The following is an 18,970-nucleotide window of genomic DNA, read 5'->3' on the forward strand; positions in this document are numbered from 1 at the left end:
TCTATAAACAGGAGTTGGATTGGCCCAGGCCGTCCCTGAAATTGGGTCAAATGAGAGGACAAACTTCAAGCTCGGCTGCTGATGGGGACAGCCAGGCATGAAGCAGGCAGCCACTGTGTTCATGAAACGAGACCAGCATCCGTCTTCGATCTGGGTTTTATTCACAACTAGCTAGACAATGTGCGGTCAAATCCTCTAGATTTTAAATGCTTCAAGAACCACATAGATAAGCTTTGTGGCTTTAAGCTTCTTAAAAAGTAGATGGATTGATTCTCTAGGACGGTCTAATGGTTAGGATTTGGCACTCTCAGTGCCATGGCCCAGGTTCCATTCTGCTATGGAAGCCTCTCTTCCTGGGGTTAAAGAGATGGCTCAGCAATTAAGAGCACTTGCTGCTTGCTCCTGTAGAGAACCTGAGTTTAGTTCTCAGTACCCATGACGGGTGGCTGCCAACTGCCTGCAACTCCAGCTCCAGGTGTCCCAGCGCCCCCATCTGGCCCCTGAGGGCACTGCATTCACATACACCTAAAGATTCTTTAGAATTATTTTTGTTAGATAAATTTATTTATATTCCACACAAGAAGCAATATTTTTTCTTCTATTCCCTTAGACTAGTTCATGGAGGCTGCAAAATAAACTAATGAAAGTTAGATTGATGGCTAGGGATGTGTCTCTGTTGGTATAGTGCTTGCCTGACCTGCTGCTTTAGGGCCTGGATTATAAACCAGGTGCAATGGCACAAGCCGCAATCCCAGCACTTGGGAGATGGAGACAGGAGGAACAGAAGTTCAAAGTCATCCTCCCATTACCTAGTAAGTTCAAGGACAGCTGGGGATGTGTGGACCTTGTCTCAAAAAGCAAAGATATATCGTGTTTGCTGATATTTGCCTGCCCTGAAATTCCCCCAAAAAAGAGAAATTCAAAGAGGCTTTAGACTTGGGGCCTCAAATGCCCTTCTAAGAAAAGAAAGAGAGATAAGCCCCGGAGGGAAACACAGAAGAAGCTTCTAGAGAAGCTAGAAGGGTGTCTAGAGCCAGTCCCCAGCTGATACCAAGATGACTGCAGTCACATAGATAAAGAAATGATGGTCCGGATGGGGAGATGGTTCAGTGAGCAGAAGCACCTGCCAGGCAGGCCTGATGACCTAAGCTTTATCCCTAGAACCATATAAAAGACGGAAACACATCTATATTCCCAGGGCTCACATGGTGGCATGGGAGGTAGAAGAGTGAGATTGACCTGGAGATTCCCAGGCTGGCTAGTGGGGGAGCACAAGAGAGACCCTGCCTCAAAAAAAAGTGCAAAAGTGAAGACCTAGGGAATAGAGGGGCACCAGCTGCATTTGTGTGTGTGTGTGTGTGTGTGTGTGTTTGTAAGAGTGTGTGAGCATGTATGTGTATGTGAGGTATGTTGGTATATGTGTGTTTGCGTGAATTTAAAGGGGTACTCACAGATCACAACAGGGAACAGGAACAGAATCCAGCATCCAGGTGTGAGAGCGGGGTGTGGGGGGTGGGGGGTTGGAGAGTAGGCTGCCTGCGCCTTTTTAGTACCCAAGGCCATACCCAACTTGGTCCAGCCTCTCAAAGGCCATTGGCTGAAGGAGGTTCCCCATTAGATCTGGGCTCAAATTCCCAGAATTCACATAAAGCCTGATATGGCAGTGTGCACCTGTAATCCAGGTAGTCCCGTGAAAAGATGGGAGGTAAGACAAGAGAATCCCTGGAAGCCCATGGACCAGCTAACCTGACGTACACAGTAGTGAACAGAAAGACCCTCGGATTGTTCTCTTTCCTCAACATGTGTCTTATGGCATGTGTACCTAAACGCACGCACATACACACACACACACACACACACACACACACACACACACACACACACACACACTATAACCCTCCAAAAGGAGAAACAAAAGTCTAGTACCCAAAACATATCAAGTTCCTTTATGACCCAACAGTACTATAGTATAATAGCAATCCAATTTATAATAGGCAAATAGTTTGAATAGGCAGGTACTCAAACAGCCAATAAGCTCATGAGAACACGTTTAGCATCACTAGGGAAATGCAGTTGTGACCAGGAACAACCATGCCCTACTCAGGAAGGATGGCTATCATCTGGAAAAGGAAAACAGCAAGGCCTGGCAAGAATGTGGAAAAAATAAAAAAATGCTAGCATGTAGGCGAAGGGACAGATGGAGAGATGGCTCAGTGGTCAAGAGCACTAGCTGCTCTTGCAGAAGGCCAGGGTTTGGTTTCCAGCACCCACAGGGTGACTCATAACCATGCAGCTTCAGTCCCAAGGCATTTGACACCTTCTGGCCTCTCCAGGTCCTGCACGTGAGCATGGTGCCCCTGCATACATGCAGGCAAAACACCCGCACACGTACAAAATAACTTAAGTGCTGGTGGGCATGCACGAGAGAGCCTCTGTAGAGGCGAGGTCACAAGCTGTTCCAGCAGTTAAACATGGCGTTGTCGCTGGACCTCTCAATTTAGAGACAGAGGCACAGCTGAGGTGGAGGCTCGGAAGAACCAAACTGCACTCATGCAAGAACAAATGCAAAATGTTCCTGGCAGCAGTGTTCCTAAGAGTCAAACAGGGAAGATAGCCCAGATGCCCATCCACTGATAAATGCATGAACAATGTGGTGGGGCCATCAAAAAGAGCGAAGGACCAATCTAAACCACATAATGTATAAGCTCTGAAAATATTACATTAAATGGAAGAAGCCACGCACGGAAGGACGAGAGTGTGCGATTCCATCTATACAGCCTGTTTCGGAATCCATAGAAACAGAAAGCATATTAGTAGTTGCCAGGGGCTGGGACATTAAGGGGAATGAGGAGTGACTGCTCGTGTGTGCCAAGCTTCTTTGGGGACTGGGGAGAATGTGCTAGAATTAAATACTGACACTGGCTGCATGACTGTGAATACACGGGAACCAGTGAGTGAGGGCTGGGGGATGGCTCAGGGGGCAAAGCGCTTGTGTGAGGACCCGAGTTCAATGCCCAGGATCTGCCTAGAATCTGAGCGTTATGGTGCACGTCTGCAACCCCAGCACTGGGGAAGTAGAGGCAGAAGGACCTCTGGAGCTTTCTGAGAAGCCAATCAAGCCCAGATGGCTTCAGGTTCAGCAAGAGATCTTGTCTCAAGCAATTGAGTGGAAAGCAAAGTGACTGAGGACACCCCACATTGACTTCTGTCCTCCACATGTGTCCACACAGGGAAGAAGACACACATATATGCGCGCGCGCACACACACACACACACACAAGAATCATACACTTTCAGATTAAGAATTCCATGACTGGAGAGATGGCTCAGCAGTTAATCTGTGGCATAAATAATAAAAACCCAGAGACAGATATTGGGGTTCAACCTGAAGATCAGAAAACCTAAGCAGCCAACCACTAGAGAGATCTTTTACCTCTGCCAGATCTTCAAACTGAAGGGGTGAGATCCTGTCTCCACGATATCCTGAAGACTCCACATTCCTCTGAGTTCCTATCTCTTCCCCCTTTATATTCCTCTCTCCACCCAGCCATATTGTTCCTGTCTGCACCTCCCTAGTGCTGGGACTAAAGGCATGGGATCCCAAGTGCTGGGATCACCTTTGTGTGAGCTCTTTCTCTTTTAGACAGATTCGATCTTGTGTAGCCCAGGGTGGCCTTGAACTAACAAAGATCCCTCTGCCTCTGTCTCACAAGTCCTGTGATTAAAGGTGTGTGCCACCAATCTCTGGCCTCTCGTGGCTTAGCTTTGCACTCTGATCTTCAGGCAAGAGGTCCTCCATGACCTCTGCATCAGCTCCTGCCTTCTGGTTCCTGCCCTGCTTGAGTTCCTGCCCTCACTTTTTGTTGATGAACAGTGATAGGGAACCGTGAAATAAACCCTTTCCTCCCCAAGTTACTTTTGGTCACAGTGTTTCATCACAGCAATAATAACCCTAACTAAGATAGTCACCATCATCCTCACCACCCCCATCATCACTACTATCACCGCCATCACCATGACCATCACCGCCATCACCATGACCATCACCGCCATCACCATGACCATCACAGCCATCACCATGACCATCACCGCCATCACCATGACCATCACCACCATCACCCCCACCACCGTCACCATCACCGTAGTGTACATGTGTTATCTGACAGTGCTGTGTAGGTTGGAACACTTGATGTGTAACCTAATCTGAGAATGTCCTCCTAGTCATGCCCTCAGCCTTGTCTCCATGGTGTTCTCAATACAGTCAAGTTGACAATCAAGACTGTTACTTCCTATACTGTCTTTTGTGGTTTATGGTGTTGGGAGTAGGGGTTCCTGGTCTGTGGTGTCTGCCAGGGGCAGAACCCAGACCCACTATAAGCCAACATGGTACTACTTACAATGGCAAACAAGGATCAAACAGTGCAAATAGGGAGACAGCACACACTGAGCCAGCACACACTGGGTCAGCACACACTGAGTCAGTCAGCACACACTGAGCCAGAACACACCGAGTCGGCACACACTGAGTCGGCACACACTGAGCCAGCACACACTGAATCAACACACACTAAGTCAGCATGCAGATTTGTACCAGGTAAGTTCTGTTCACTGCAGGATTTGGGGTTTGCTAGCGAATATTTCTAAATTTGAGGTTGAACTCCACTGTGTATCCCAAGAATTTAGCTTTGCTTTGAATTTTTAAAGAGATTTGCGCAAATAAACAATTTCATTTTAAGGGGAGCCTTCCCAAGACACGCCATGTCTGTATTTGCATGCTCTCCGAGGCGTGAGGCTTTGCACTGAGTACACATTGCCCCTGTGTGCCCATCTGGGTCCACCACTGAGATCCAGCCTGTTTTTCCTCCACCTCTGAGAGCAGCCCAGGCCCCTGTGTGACCTGAAGGAATGTCCCTGAAACTAGATACACCTGTTGCTCTGGCCACGCCAGCCTTCCTGAATGCCACCTGTCCTGTTTGAGCAGCTTTTCTCTGTGTGCCCACCTCTTCTCTTGTGTACACATGTGGCTTTGGACAGCTGCCCTACATGAAAATAGCATGGGCTTCCTGGTCACTAAACAGAAGGCAGCAAGAGGGTGGAAGAGGTAATGGGTACTGATGAGAACTCAGCCCATCTGGTCCTGTGGGCTCACTCCCTGTGGGCGTGTCTCCTGTGGGCCTGGCTTCCGCTCCAGGAGACAAGATCCTTTCCCTACTGAATGCCTAGAATAACCAGAACAGTGCATGAGAGAGAGAGAGAGAAAGAGAGAGAGAGAGAGAGAGAGAGAGAGACAGAGAGACAGAGAGAGACAGAGACAGAGAGACAGAGAGACTGGGAACTTAAGCTTACAAGACCCAGAAGGCTCCTCCTCAGAGGTTACGGAAACAGCAGAGACTCTCCAACTCTTGCAAGCCAGACAGGGAGCACCAGGGCTGCACCTTGGCCCACTCAGCACCTAGGGCAGGGTGATGAGGCTGTCCTCCCTGCTGGGTCCTCCCAGCTCCTGCCAGGAACCCCAATAACTCATTGGTGACCAGTTGACCCCGAGAATACAACACATAGTAGCTGCTCGAACAGGCAGGAATGGCTGGGCCCACCGGCCACACGGTCACAAATGCTTCTACGCATGTGCAGGACTGAGCCAGTATCTGCCCTCAGCAGCCGTCACGTGGTTTATCCAGACCAGCAAGTTCTTGTTGTCCTTGGCACCCAGCACGGGATTCACTTCACAGGGACCCTGACAAAGAACACATCGCTGGTCCAATCAAGGGAGACGCTCGGATCTGGGCCAGCACAGTGTTGACTGTTCCCTTCTTTTATAAGTGACTCTCACAAACAAAGAGAGGGAGCCATATTCAGAGTGACTTCTCCACAGCAGAGGCAACTGGGATGCCGGCCAAATACTCTGGGCAGGAGAAGAAACGGAAATCTTCCCCTCTTGTCTGTCAGAGCCAGCCTGTCCTCTGGAGTGAAGGTTACCATAGTTTCCACATCTTGTCAGTTTCCCTGAGTCTCAGTCATAATCCCAACCCCCTTTCTCAATGGCATCGGCATTATTAGTCATGCAAATGAAGCCTTATGTCCTGTTTCCGATGAGCTGAGTGATGGATGGGTGAGCAGCCTGGGGAACGCTCCCATGCGCTCCTCCGATAGGCTGACGAGCCTCAGGAAGGTACAGGTTGGCAGGGTCTGAGTTACCAAAACTCTTGTCAAGAAAAGGATGAGCAGCTGGTCCCTCCATGTGGCCTTGGTGATGCTAAGAGAAACCACTTTGAAAGCTGAAGACGGGAAGTGGTAAGTGGCCTCTTTTCACCTCCCTCTTAGTGGCTTCCCACCATCCCTGTGCCCCATAGGGATGATGCCCTATCGCCTAGCATCTACAAGTGAGAGGTTGGGGGATGTGGCTCCATGACAGAGTACTGCCTCAAATCCTATAGTGGGGGGTTGGGGTGTGGCTCAGAGGAGGAGCACCTGCCTAGAATTCACCAGTGAGGAGTAAGGACATAGTTTAGCTTTGGAGCGCCTGCCTAGAATCTACTCGTGAGGGGTTTGGGGTTTGACTCAGTGGTAGAGTACTGACCTAGAATCAACCAGTGAGAAACTGGGGACCTGATTCGGGGTTGAGACACCTACCTAGAATCAACCAGGGAAGGGACGAAAGTATAATGTCTGGCCTCAAGATGCAGAGAGAACACATGTACCTGTGAGCCAATATACATGTGCCTACACAAAATTCACTCCAGAGATCATGTGAAGGTACCTTGAGGGACCATTTGTCTATGCCCCTTGGAGACATGATGTCATCCTCACTACATGGTTTACTGCCATCTTGTGGGGGGGGGGTACAGGAAGAAGGAGGACACTCAGCCTAGGGCGAGTTAGAGATGTCACCAATGCCCTCCACCTCCTTCTTCATTGCTTTGCCATGCCACAGGGGTAGCCAATACTCCTCCTCCCCCAGCTCCCACAGGTCCAGGCAGCTGGAAGGTCAGTGCTAATGAAAGATGCTATCCGGAACACCAGCACCAGGACGCACTGACATAATTAGCTGTATTTGTGGTCCTTGAGGTTTGGCATGCGAGGATGGGCTGGGGAGGAGAGCTGGGGAGGGGGACATCTTCCAAAGGCTTGGAACAAAGAGAGCAATTTGGATGGCTTCCAGTTAGCGATAGCATCTTCGAGAGTGGCTATCTAATTAGCGCCTGCCTGGTTTTGGAAAGACAGGCTGCACACAGCAAACAAAATGGGACGCTTGGCTTCCCCTCAGCTCCAGCCCGTGACTGAAGAGGTGGAGACGGCTTCAGATGCAGCCGTCATTGCCACCTTCTGGTGCCAGGGGGTGCCTTTTTTTCCCCTCACCCCCCAAAAAGAATGCCACTCTCATCGCTGGAGTTTGGAGTGTGCTCACTAACACTGTTGACATCCCAAACACCCCAGAGCCCTCAGCAGTCATTAGTTCTTGGAGGTTGATGGGAAGAGAGGAGACGTGTGTGTAGCAGCAAACACCCTTTTTATCTGGGCTTTAATTTTCCAACGAGCCAAGTTTACTTCTCTTTAATTTCTTCGTGTTTTTAATCAGCACATACTGCTTGTTCATAGGCACTGCCACTTCTCCCGTTGCTGAGGGAAATAACAACTTCCCAAGTGTTTGTTCTGGATCACCGTTTGAGGTCGAAGTCCATCATGGTGGGGAAGGCATGGCGGCAGGTGCGTGAGGTGGCTGGTCGGGTCACGCCTGCAGTCAGGAAGCAGAGAGAGGTGAATGCTGGGACTCCACCTAGCTTTCTCCTTTCTGTTCAGTCAGGGACCCCAGTCCATGAACTCGTGTCCCCCACATCCAGGGTGGGTCTTCCAACCTTAATGAACCCATCTGGAAAGTTCCTCACTGATCGGACCTCTTCGTGCTCTCTGAGGTGACCCTAAATTTCTAAATGCTTTCAAGCTGACAGTGACATTTACTCCTCACAGATACGGTGGGATCAGTTGACATGCGGCAGGGTAAAAACGACAATCAGAGGAATTCGAGTCTCCTAGCCTTGGCTGTTTACCATCGTTTCTAAAGTGTAGTCGTTGTAAAATCTGCTGTCCCTACACCCTGGACCCCTAGAGAGATTTCCTACAATTAAGTCATTGTCTCCCCTCCACTCTTCCTTTTATCCTATCCAGATTCTGGTGAGCACATTCTATCCTCCTCTTTTTCTGTTTTCAAGACAGGGTCTCACATACCCCAGGCTGGCTCAAGCTCACTGTGGAGTCTAAGATAACCTTAAACTGATCCTTTTGACTCCACCTTCTGAGGACTGGGATTTTAGGTGTGCAACAACCACACCCAGTTTATTACGTCCTGGGGGTTGAATCAGGGTCTCATGCGTGCCTGGCAAGCACACTATTAACTGAGCCACATCCCCAGCCCTCCTCTATGAGGTTGGAATGGATGGGATGCTATATGGATTCAAACATGATGCTTCCACAGGGGCCGACACTTACCTCCCCTGTCTCGTTCTGGCTTTAGGACACAAAGCAAGGGCCCAAGTTCACTTCCAAACAGTCTCCAGCAAACAGGTTGTCTTAACTAGGACTTGCCTTGACTTCTTAATCTGTGAAAGAGGGTTAACAAGTACCCCAAAGATCATTGTGAGAGTGGATGCCAAAGGGTAGTTGCTTGAGAGATGAGACACAATAATGATGGTGATTTTTCATGATGATGAGGGTGACATTGAAGAAGCCAGTGTCACCTGCAACCTGGAGGTGGCACTGGTGCTGGCGAGGGTGATAGGGGTGTTTATTTCTCCCTGGGTATCCTTAAAGAGCAGGGTGCATCCAAGGGAGAGGCTCACAGGAGGAGTAGAGACTGTTGATGGCTGCACTTGAACCTCTCCATCCCCACAGGGCTTCTGCATACTCTAGTGTTGACTCCATGCTGTTGATCTGGAAGGGAGTTGCTGAAACCTGTGGAAACATGCAAGCTCAGATCTGGAAAAGCCTAAGGTGCCACCAACCGTGAGTAGTATGGGCAGGTCTCCAAGATGGTTCCCTCTTGGTTGGTGATGGTCAGTTGCCCCTCCCAGGACTCCCTCTGCTAGACTCTCCACCTGCTTGGGTCTCTTGTGGCTGGAGAACCAGACCCCAAAAGACAGTCTCAAAAGTGAAGGTTACAAAATGGAGGAAAGAGGGGGCTGGAGAGATGGCTCAGAGGATAAGAGCACTGGCTGCTCTTCCAGAGGTCCTGAGTTCAATTCCCAGCAACCACATGGTGGCTCACAACCATCTGTACTGAGATCTGGCACCCTCCTCTGGCGTGCGGGCACACATGGAAGCAGAATGTTGTATACTTAATAAATAAATAAATCTTTAAAAAAACAAACAAACAAAATGGAGGAAAGAGAAGTGGCCAACTCACTCCAGACCTGGCCTTGGAGGCCCCGGAACACAGTGACGGCCACATTCGGTTGACTGAAGAAATCACAACCCAAGACAGATACACACTCAGAAAGGCAGGAAGAAGAAGCTCTGCCTCCCTTTGAGGAAAGGGGCCAAGACAAAGGTCATGCAATATAGCCCAGGCTAACTCCTAACTCAGAGACATCTTCTCATCTCAGCCTTCTGAGGGCCAGGATTACCACACCTGTTTCATGTTTAACCTCTTGGCAGGAGAAGAGGTGCTAGGTGTGGAGCCAGTAAGAACTGGCAACGGTCATCTTTGGTGATGTGATAGCTCAGTCTTAGAAACCACTCTGATTACTGTAATTAAATACCCGACAGAAAAAACTTAAGGAGAGATTCAGTCTACAGTGGTTTGGGGATGGAGAGGCACAAACACCAGCACCCAGCTCACTGCCTCCTTCTCCTTATTCATTCTGCCTGAGTCCACTGTATTTAAGGCAGTTCTCTCTCTCTCTCTCTCTCTCTCTCTCTCTCCTCTCTCTCTCTCTCCTCTCTCTCTCCTCTCTCTCTCTCTCTCTCTCTCTCTCTCTCTCTCTCTCTCTCTCTCTCACACACACACACACACCATTTATCTTCCCTGGAAGTACCCTCACAGATGCACCTGGAGGTGTGCCTCACCAATCTCCTAGTTGAATGGAAATCCAGTCAGGATGGTGAAGATTAGCATCATGAGGAAAGCTGTCTGTCATCCCTAAGCTTGAGGTATTCTACGTGTGTTTTGTGAGGAATGACCTTGCTGGAGTCACACGCTTGATGATAATTGTAACCTGCTGACAGAATGCTATGCACCACATGGTCACATGTCATCTCTATTCTTAGCAGGCTCTCAGTCTTAGGTCTTGAGGAAGTCTCTCACTGTATCTGGAGCTCACTGATTTGGCTAGACTGCCTGGCCAGGGAGGCCCAGGGATCCATGCCCCGGAGCTTGGATTGCCGGTATCTCCATGCCCAGATTTCCATTTGGGTGCTGCCAACCCAAATACATGCCCCATGCTTGTGCGGCAGGCATTTTGCATGCTGGGCATCTTCCCGGAGAATCCCATCTCTTGAGGTTTCCATTAATTCTTGGTCACACCACTGTCTGGAGACTAAGCCTTGAACGCGTGTGTTGTGGGATAATGCTCTCATACACTGTAAAGATTTGTCACTCGTAATAGTTTAATAAAACGCTGATTGACCAGTAGCCAGGCAAAAAGTATAGATGGGGTGACCAGACTAGGAGAATTCTGGGAAGAGAAAAGGCAGAGAGTCAGTTACCAGCCAGACACAGAGGAAGCAAGATGAGAATGTCTTCCTGAGAAAAGGTACCAAGCCAAGTAACTAAACATAGGTGAGAATTATGGGTTAATTTAATAAGCCTGAGCTAATAGACCAAACAGTTTATAATTAATATAAACCTCTCTCTGTTTCTTTGGGCCTGAACGGCTGCAGGACCAGGTAGGACAGAAACCTTCATCTACAGGATGTGGCCAGGAACCATCTGTCTCTGCATCTCCTATCATTCAGAGCTCCAGCCCAGGTGACTCTCGACACCTCTCCTTAGGTCATTATGGTGAGAAGAAGTGGCCCTGTGTGCCCCTGCAGACCTCTGTGTCATCAGCAAGCACGTGGAGGTCAGAGGACAACCTTTGGGTGTCAACCCTCACCTTTCTCCTTCGTTTGATACGGGGTCTCTTTGCCAGTGCGTGTACCAGACTACCTGACCTGCAGCTTCTGCGGATGCTCCAGTGTCTGCCTCCTGCCTCCTGGTGGGGATTACAAGTACTTGCACTATTGCACCCAGCTTGCATATGGGTTCCAAGGGGTCTGAAATCGGGATGTCAGGCTTGCAAGGCCATCACTTTGCCCCCTAAGGCATCTCTCCAGCCCAGCATACTTCATCCTTGCTCTGATGGTCACTGTGGTGGTGACCGAGTGACTCTAGGTCCTATCCATTCTGCCCTAAGGTCCTCCCTGCTGTTGAACTCACTGTGTGGATTTTTTTTTTCCTGTTTCTCAAAGATTGGAATTCAGGGCCTTGTGCATACTAAGCAAGCACTCCACCACTGGGCAACAGCCCTCAATGACTGACTCTGAATCAGATCTGGTAACCAAGCACAGGCATCCATGTCTCTAAGAACCTATGGCGTGGAGCCTCCTGAGATTGCGCTGGAGATAATGGAAGGTGCCTCCGTAGTTTAGACAGAAGGAGCTTTGCCTAGCAAGGAGTATTAGCCGCCCCCAAGCCATCGAGACAGGAAAAGCAGGCTGTGAGCTGAGCCCTAGGGAAAACCTCCAATCCCCAGAATCCTTCTGGGTCTCCTCCACCGTTGCCAAGGAAACCAACAAATCAGGAAGCTCCTTAAACGCGCCAGTAAAAGAGAAGCGCGCGCTCCATCTCTCTTCCCATTTAAACTCTTTCCAAAGCCGGTCCTGCTCGCGTGACTCTGGTTGGCGAGGGCTGAATCGCAGCTGAAAGTCTCTCTTTGCAAGTGGGTTATAGGGAAATTGGTTTTCTTTTCCTGGCTTCTTGATGTAAAAAGGCACGCGTGAAGGAGGTTGGAATAGATGTCGAACACACGGCATCCTCCTCACCGCTAATCTCGCCACATCTGAACGGTTCTTTTCTTGAAAGCTTCACTCAGAAACGGGCTTTGAGCTCACTGAGAGGACGTTTGTCTGTTCAGCTCCACCGCGGATTTAGAGAGAGCGCTTATTCAGAGCGCGTGGGGCGGGTGGGGAAGGGGGAGGGGGCTGTTTAAACCTGCAGACCGAGAGATGAAGGAAGCTGGGTGCTCTTCCACCTGAAGTTCTGGGTTAGAAAGGGGCATAAATAAATAAAAAGAAGCAAAGAAAACAGCATGAGGCAGTGCTGTGGGACGATAGGAGATAGCTCAGTGGATGAAGTGCTTCACCGCTGCACAGGCTAGAGGAGCTGAGTTCCCAGCCCCAGAATGTTGTAAAAGCAGCAGGATAAGGCAGTGCCGACCTGGGATCCCAACTCTGGGGAGGCTGCGAGGAGACTCTCTCAGGCTTAATGGCCAGCCAGCCTAGTCAGTGAGTTCCAGAGTGGGTGAGAGACTCTGTCTCAGAAATAAAGCTGGAGAGGTGACCCAGTGGTTAAGTGCACTGGTTGCTCTTGTAGAGGGCTCATGTTGAGCTCCCAGAACCCACAGCGAAGCTCAACCAACTGTAACTCCAGTTCTTGGGCATCTGGCGCCCTCTTCTGGCCTCAAAAGGCACTGCAGAGAGTGACACGTATATACATACAGGCCAGGCAAAACCCCACATACAAAAAACAAAAACAAAACAAACAAAAACTTATAAAAGAGATAAAGTGGAGGTGGTTAAGGAAAGTATCTGATATGTGTGAGGGTTGGGTCAGCTGGGGCAAGCCCTAAAAGAAGATGAGGGGACCTTGGCCTTTCCCTTTTCTCTCTCCGCTTCCCAGTCGCAATGGTTCGAAGTTTTCTCTCTAGTGCTCCCCCCATGAAGCTTTGCCCCATAGCAGACCCAAAGCCAGAGCCTTTCTTCCCCTTCTGCTGTCTTCCTCCAGCCATTCATTACAGCCACAAAACGCTGACTAATACAGAGTGTAGTAAAATACCAACCAGTGGGGAAGGGGAAATGGCTTGGTTGGTAACGTGCCTACTGTACAAGCCTGAAGACCCAAGTTCCATCCCCAGCACCCACCTAATGGTGTGCACTTGTAATCCTGGGTGCTGAAGAGGCAGAAACAGGAAGGTTCCTAGAGCTCACCGCTTAGCCAGCCTAATAAAAAGACCCATTCTCAAAGAACCAAGATAAACAGTACCTTCCATGCACATACGCACACACCTGTGCACACACACACACACACTGCCCAACCTACAAAAACTCAATACCTCTGGGGGGAAATTAGACTGTATAAAAAATATCTTCAAACCAAGCACGCATAGCAGTATATGTAAGAGGGAAGGATCCCGACCAGGAAGGTTCTGGGTCTGGTTTTCATGCACAGACTCTGTCAAACTCTTCAAGTTTCTTCCCCAGTCTCAGAATCCAGGGAACTATTTGGTGCAGTTCCGGCTCGAAAACACAGAGAAGTCAGCCAGGTGTGGTGGCACACACTTTAATCCCGGTAACTCAGGAGGCAGATCTGTGATTTTGAGGCCAGCCTGGTTACAGAGTGAGTTCCAGGAGAGCCAGGGCTACACAGAGAAACCCTGTCTCAAAAAGCAAGCAAATGAAAGGAAGGAAGGAAGGAAGGAAGGAAGGAAGGAAGGAGGGAGGGAGAGAGAGAGAGAGAGAGAGAGGAAGGAAGGAAGGAAGGAAGGAAGGAAGGAAGGAGCCTGGGAATGCACCTAGACCCTTGAGTGACACAGAAACAGCTTCATCAGAGCGATCATTGGCTTGTCCCAGAAAATGCGACAACATTGGGGGGGGGGGATGACTTTTTAAACAGAAAACTGCGGTCCTGACTTCCAGAATCCACTCCTCTGTGAACCAATGAGAACACAGTCAGATAGCATTTCAAGCCAACGTTCTGAGCGCTGTAAGTAGCCAAAAGCTGGTTCGAGAGCACAGCGGAATCTTGGTACAGTCAGGGTGCGCTGGGGCATTTCCATTGTCCCTGTTTTGTTCTTTTCTTTCCTGAGCCGGTAGCTTTGAAAGCCAGGAGACTCGCTACAGAGAAGCTGTGAGAACAGCAGCTGGCAGCCCCCACGGACATGGCTGGGTTTGGAGCTCCGAGACAAGCACTGTCCCCAGAGAGCTACTGTGTGTTTATCTGTTGGGGCTCTCTGGAAAGTTCTGTTTGCAAGACTCGCTGTCACTGAATCTGACTCTGTGTTTGCTGCATAGCAAAAGCCCAAAAGAGCATTTGTAATAAGTTAGTGATAATAAAATGGTAATATAATAATTAGTGATAATGATGGTGGTGGTGGTGGTGGTGATGGTGGTCACGGTAATGATGGTGACGGTGATGGTATGTAACAGTAACAGCAGTTTGACATCACAGGCCAGGGCTGGCAAGATGGCTCCGAGAATAAAGGTGCTTGCTGCCAAGACAGGTCACTTGAGTTCAGTCCTGGGAACCACATGGTACACAAGGAGAGACTGACTCTCAAAGTTGTTCTTTGACCTCCATGTGCAGGCTCTGTAACGTACACGCACATAAACCCTAAAAAATAACTTTAAAATACAAAAAATGTAGAGCAGTTAATAGCCCACAGGGAGTGTGGAAAACCTCCAACACCATCCCAGAAACCAGCTTCCGCCTACAGAAGGTCTGTGAGGGTTTAACCTCCCACCTCTGGGTGGCCTTTTGTCGTGGGAGACCCCACGCGACAAAAAGGAGAGGCATACACAGAGCCTTGAAGCTCACAGCATCGAGGAAGCCTTCGTTTGGTCAGCAGCTGACCGCAGCGATGTGTAATCAGGAACTTTGGGGCCTACACATAACAGGAAACACTTGAGATAATTAGTCCAGAAAAGCCACAAAACAAACCAGTGGGAGAAAGAAATAAAAAAACTGCGTTAACAAACTCAGGAGAGCAGGAATCCCGTTGTCGCGCTGTGATCCTGAAGCTGCTCAGGTTTTTGTTTTAGGCTTGGTCTCTGTTCTTTTGTTTTATTCTTATTTGGTTTGGGTTTCTTGAGACAGGTCTCACCATGTAACCCTGGCTGGCCTGGAACTCACAAAGATTCCCCTGCCTCTGTCTCCAGAGTGTTAGGATGAGAGACATGCACCATCTGTCTGACAAGGTGGTCGTTTTTAACAAACAATTTGAAGTTATGTAAAGAAATCAAGACACAGTCCCCCACGCAGGAAAGTCCTCTGTTGGTGGGAACTCTCTTTGAAGGATCCAAGATCCCACACTGAGCGAATTAAAGAACTCTCAGTGAGCACTAGAAACATGTTCTGAAAAGGTAAAGGAAACTGGTCTAACGACGTTTCTTGGAGGAGGTGGTTAAAAGAGAGAGAGAGAGAATATATATATATATATATATATATGTTGGCATTGGAATTACAAATAAAAGGCAGAATTTGCTGGAAGGTCTCGGTAATGCATTTGCGGTGATAGAAGAATGAGCAAGGCTGAAGACAGAAGTGAAACTCCTCTGTGGACAGCAAAGGAAAACAGTTTGCAGATGAGGGGCAGCTCCAGAAACCTGCAGGGGACTGTCCAGTCCAAAACACCGACAGCCAGAGTTCCAGAAAGAGAAGGCAGTTGAAAAAACAATGGCAGAGAATATTCCAGATATAATTCTAAAAGGTGCGTGTGTGTGTGTGCATACACACACACGCACACGCATGCATGCATATGTACTCTCGCATGCAAGAGTGAAGGTCCCGGTGGAGGTCAGAGGTGTCGGTCCCTGGAGCTGGAATTACAGTTGTGAGTTGCCAAATAAGAGTGCCGGGATCTGAACAACCCAGTGGTCCATGTCCTTAACCTCTGAAACATCTCTCAGGCACCCAAAATGACTTTGAAAATCCAAGCCTGCAATAATCTACACCTCCGGAAAGTTTGGGGGCTGCATTGGGACAGCCTCAAAGAAGACTGAGCACGCAAGTCTGAGCACACAGCAGAATGGCGAAGGGAGAAAGACAAACAGGGAATCCTCACAGTTGCTGAAGAGGCCTGGGGAGATGGCTCAGTGGCTAAAACGCTTGCTTTGAGAGCATAAGGACTGGAGAGTCTGGATCCCCAGAGCCCTCATGAATGCCAGGTGGGTGTGGCCTGTGTGTAATTGCAGTGCAGGGAGGAAGTCCCTTAGCTATCCAATACCAAGTGGTCAATCTTGAGATCAAGTACATACAAGAAACAATTTATGGGCTAAACAGGCTGTGTTTGTATATTCAGGCATTTACAAGCACGCACACACACACACACACACACACACACACACACACACACCACTACTACCATCAATCAACAACAACTAAAGAGAAAGAACCCGAGTTTGGAAGAGAGCGTGTGGGAGGGTTTGGAGGGAGGAAAGGGGAGTAAATTATGTAATTGTAGTCTCAGAAAATAAAAAATGCATAGTTTTTAAAAAGTGAGTCTTGTCATTAGCTGTGTTTGCAGCAGCCACTGGAGACAGACCCTACTAATAATGCGAAGCAATGATTCCTTCTTCCTGCATTTTCTCAAGTACTAAAGGTTTCTGCTGAGCAGTGAGCCTCCCAATCAGATCTAGGCACATTTTGTAAATTAAAACATCTTCAACTTGAAATGCTCTTGCTTTTGCCTTCTAGGTGGTTGGAGGCCCGACTCGGGACACAGTGAGCCCTCTTAAAAGAAAACAAGGCCATTTAAAAAAAAAAAGGGCTGGAGAGATGGCTCAGTGGTTAAGAGCATTGCCTGCTCTTCCAAAGGTCCTGAGTTCAATTCCCAGCAACCACATGGTGGCTCACAACCATCTGTAAAAGACGTCTGGCGCCCTCAACTGGCCTTCAGGCATACAGACAGAATATTGTATACATAATAAATAAATAAATATATATATAAAAAAAAGAGTCAGAGTTTGCCTTGGCAGGACAGCCCAGAAAGCCGGCATTTAAAAAAAAAAAAAGAAAAAAAAAAAGAAAACAATGCCTTGGGGTGCAGCCTTGGGGTTCCCAGGATGCTTGCCTGGCATCTGCAAGGCCCTGGTTTGAGCCACAGAGCTGCTAAGAAAATAGGGAGTATACTATATTTCATGGCACAAAGCATTACCTGATTCTGGAATAAAAGAAAAAAACACCCAATAGACAAAAAAGATGAATAAATAAATAAATAAACAAACATTAAAACAAGAGTGAGTTAGTTTTATGGTGTGCAGCTTTGTACCTCAGGGTGGCTGTTGTAGAATACGCACAGTGAACTAGAAGCGCTTCTGATAACACGTGACTATCAATGAACTAAATATCATGATGTAATGGATAACAAGTGTTTACAACATAATTAAACCAAAATAAGGTAGGCATGGCCAAGGCTGGTGCTGTAGGTCTATCATCCCAGATACTCAGGAGGCTGAGGCAGGAGCCTGCCAAGTTCAAGGTCAGCCAAGGGAGTTTATAGAGACACTGTCTCAAAATAAAAAGTTAAAGGAGGGGTACAGCTCTGTGGTAGAGCCTATCCACTAGCATGCAGGAGGCCCCAGCAACTGCAAAAGGAATGGTATCTACTGCAAAAGGAATAGGATCTACTGCAAAATGGTAACAAACTAAACGGAACCAGTTTTTCCACTCCAGTTTTTTATGCAGTGTTGTACCAGAGACCAGAAATGGCAGAAAGGAAGGGGGCAGATTAGTCAGGGTGCTGGTAATCCTGCAGTCGGGAGGCTGAAACTGTAAAAGCAAGAGTCTGGGTTAGCCTGGGCTATGCAGTGGGATCCTGACAGGAAGGAGGAGAGAGGGAAGAGGAAGAGGGGGAGGGGAGGGGAAAGAAGGAGAGGAAAAGAGGAAGAGAGTGGCAGGAAGGGAGAGAATATAATGTCGGTGCATACTGATTTCAAACGTTTACCTAGAAGACCTAAGATCATCAACACAAAAATAGAGCTAGTGAGATCAGCAGCAGAAGATTCTGGACAAAGTCTGCTCACGTCCCTGGTGCCCTAAGTAATCAATTAGGAAGCATGAGTGGAAGAGAGTGTCCCATAATCAAAGTAAGAAAAACTGAGTTACCTGTGAATAAATCCATTGAAAGATATCCCAGACCTTTATGGAGAGAATTATGAAAGTCACTGAGGACATCAGAGGAGACTTGGGAGGATGGAGAAATATTCCCCCTTCACGCTCAGGGAGACAAGATATCAGACTTCATCTATGAATTCACTGCCGTCCTGTCCCGAGTCCCGGCGGGGCACTTCACAGCCTTGACAGACTGATTCTGACATTAATCAGAAGTAGTTAGAGATAAGAACCTGTCCCACCAGATAGAAAGATGAGCCACGGCTGGGGAGGTGGCTCCGCAGATAAAGTGTTTATTGGGAAATCATGAGGTCCTGAGTTCGATTCCCTGAGTCCAGCTTCAAAGGCTGACTGGGGCTGTGTGGCTCTGAAATCTCAGAGCTGGGGGGGGGGGCGCGGAGGATCCCTGGGGCTCACTGGTCAGTCAGCTGGTCAGAACCTGTGAGCTGTAGGGTCAGTGAGAGACAGTATTAAAAACCAGGGCGGGGTCAGTGAGATGACTATGCAGGGAAGAGCATTTGACACACAAGCCCGAAAGCCCAACGACCTGAGTTCAAAACCCAAAACCTATGTAAAAATGACCTCTGACCTCCACACATGCTCTGTGCCATGTGCCCACTGCTTTTAGTCCCAACACCTGGGAGGCCTGAGCGGGATGGTGAGAGTCTTTCTCTCAGCTGAGCATGGTGGTACCTGCGGCACACGCCTTTAATTCCAGCACTGGGGAGGCAGACAGGCGGATCTCTGAGAGGGCAGAAGGAGGTGGATCTCTGAGTTAGAGGCCAGCCTGGTCTACAGAGCTAGTTCCAGGACAACTAAGGCTACACAGAGAAGCTTTGTCTTAAAAAAAAAACATTTTGTGTGTGTGTGTGTGTGTGTGTGTGTGTGTGT

At 48.6% G+C, this 18,970-nt stretch overlaps 1 long non-coding RNA gene across 1 annotated transcript; it reads left to right on the top strand.

Moving 5' to 3' along the window:
• The first annotated feature begins 5,987 nt into the window (after window positions 1-5,987).
• On the top strand, window positions 5,988-12,127 carry LOC121448718. Its single transcript, XR_005974384.1, has 4 exons — window positions 5,988-6,291; window positions 7,597-7,704; window positions 8,887-8,997; window positions 10,873-12,127. It is a non-coding gene; the product is annotated as an uncharacterized LOC121448718 (long non-coding RNA).
• The last annotated feature ends 6,843 nt before the right edge of the window (window positions 12,128-18,970 follow it).

The sequence above is a fragment of the Microtus oregoni genome, unplaced genomic scaffold (assembly GCF_018167655.1).
Source record: "Microtus oregoni isolate MIOR12 unplaced genomic scaffold, Mior012 000005F_ref0000423, whole genome shotgun sequence".
Classification (NCBI taxonomy): Eukaryota; Metazoa; Chordata; class Mammalia; order Rodentia; family Cricetidae; genus Microtus; species Microtus oregoni.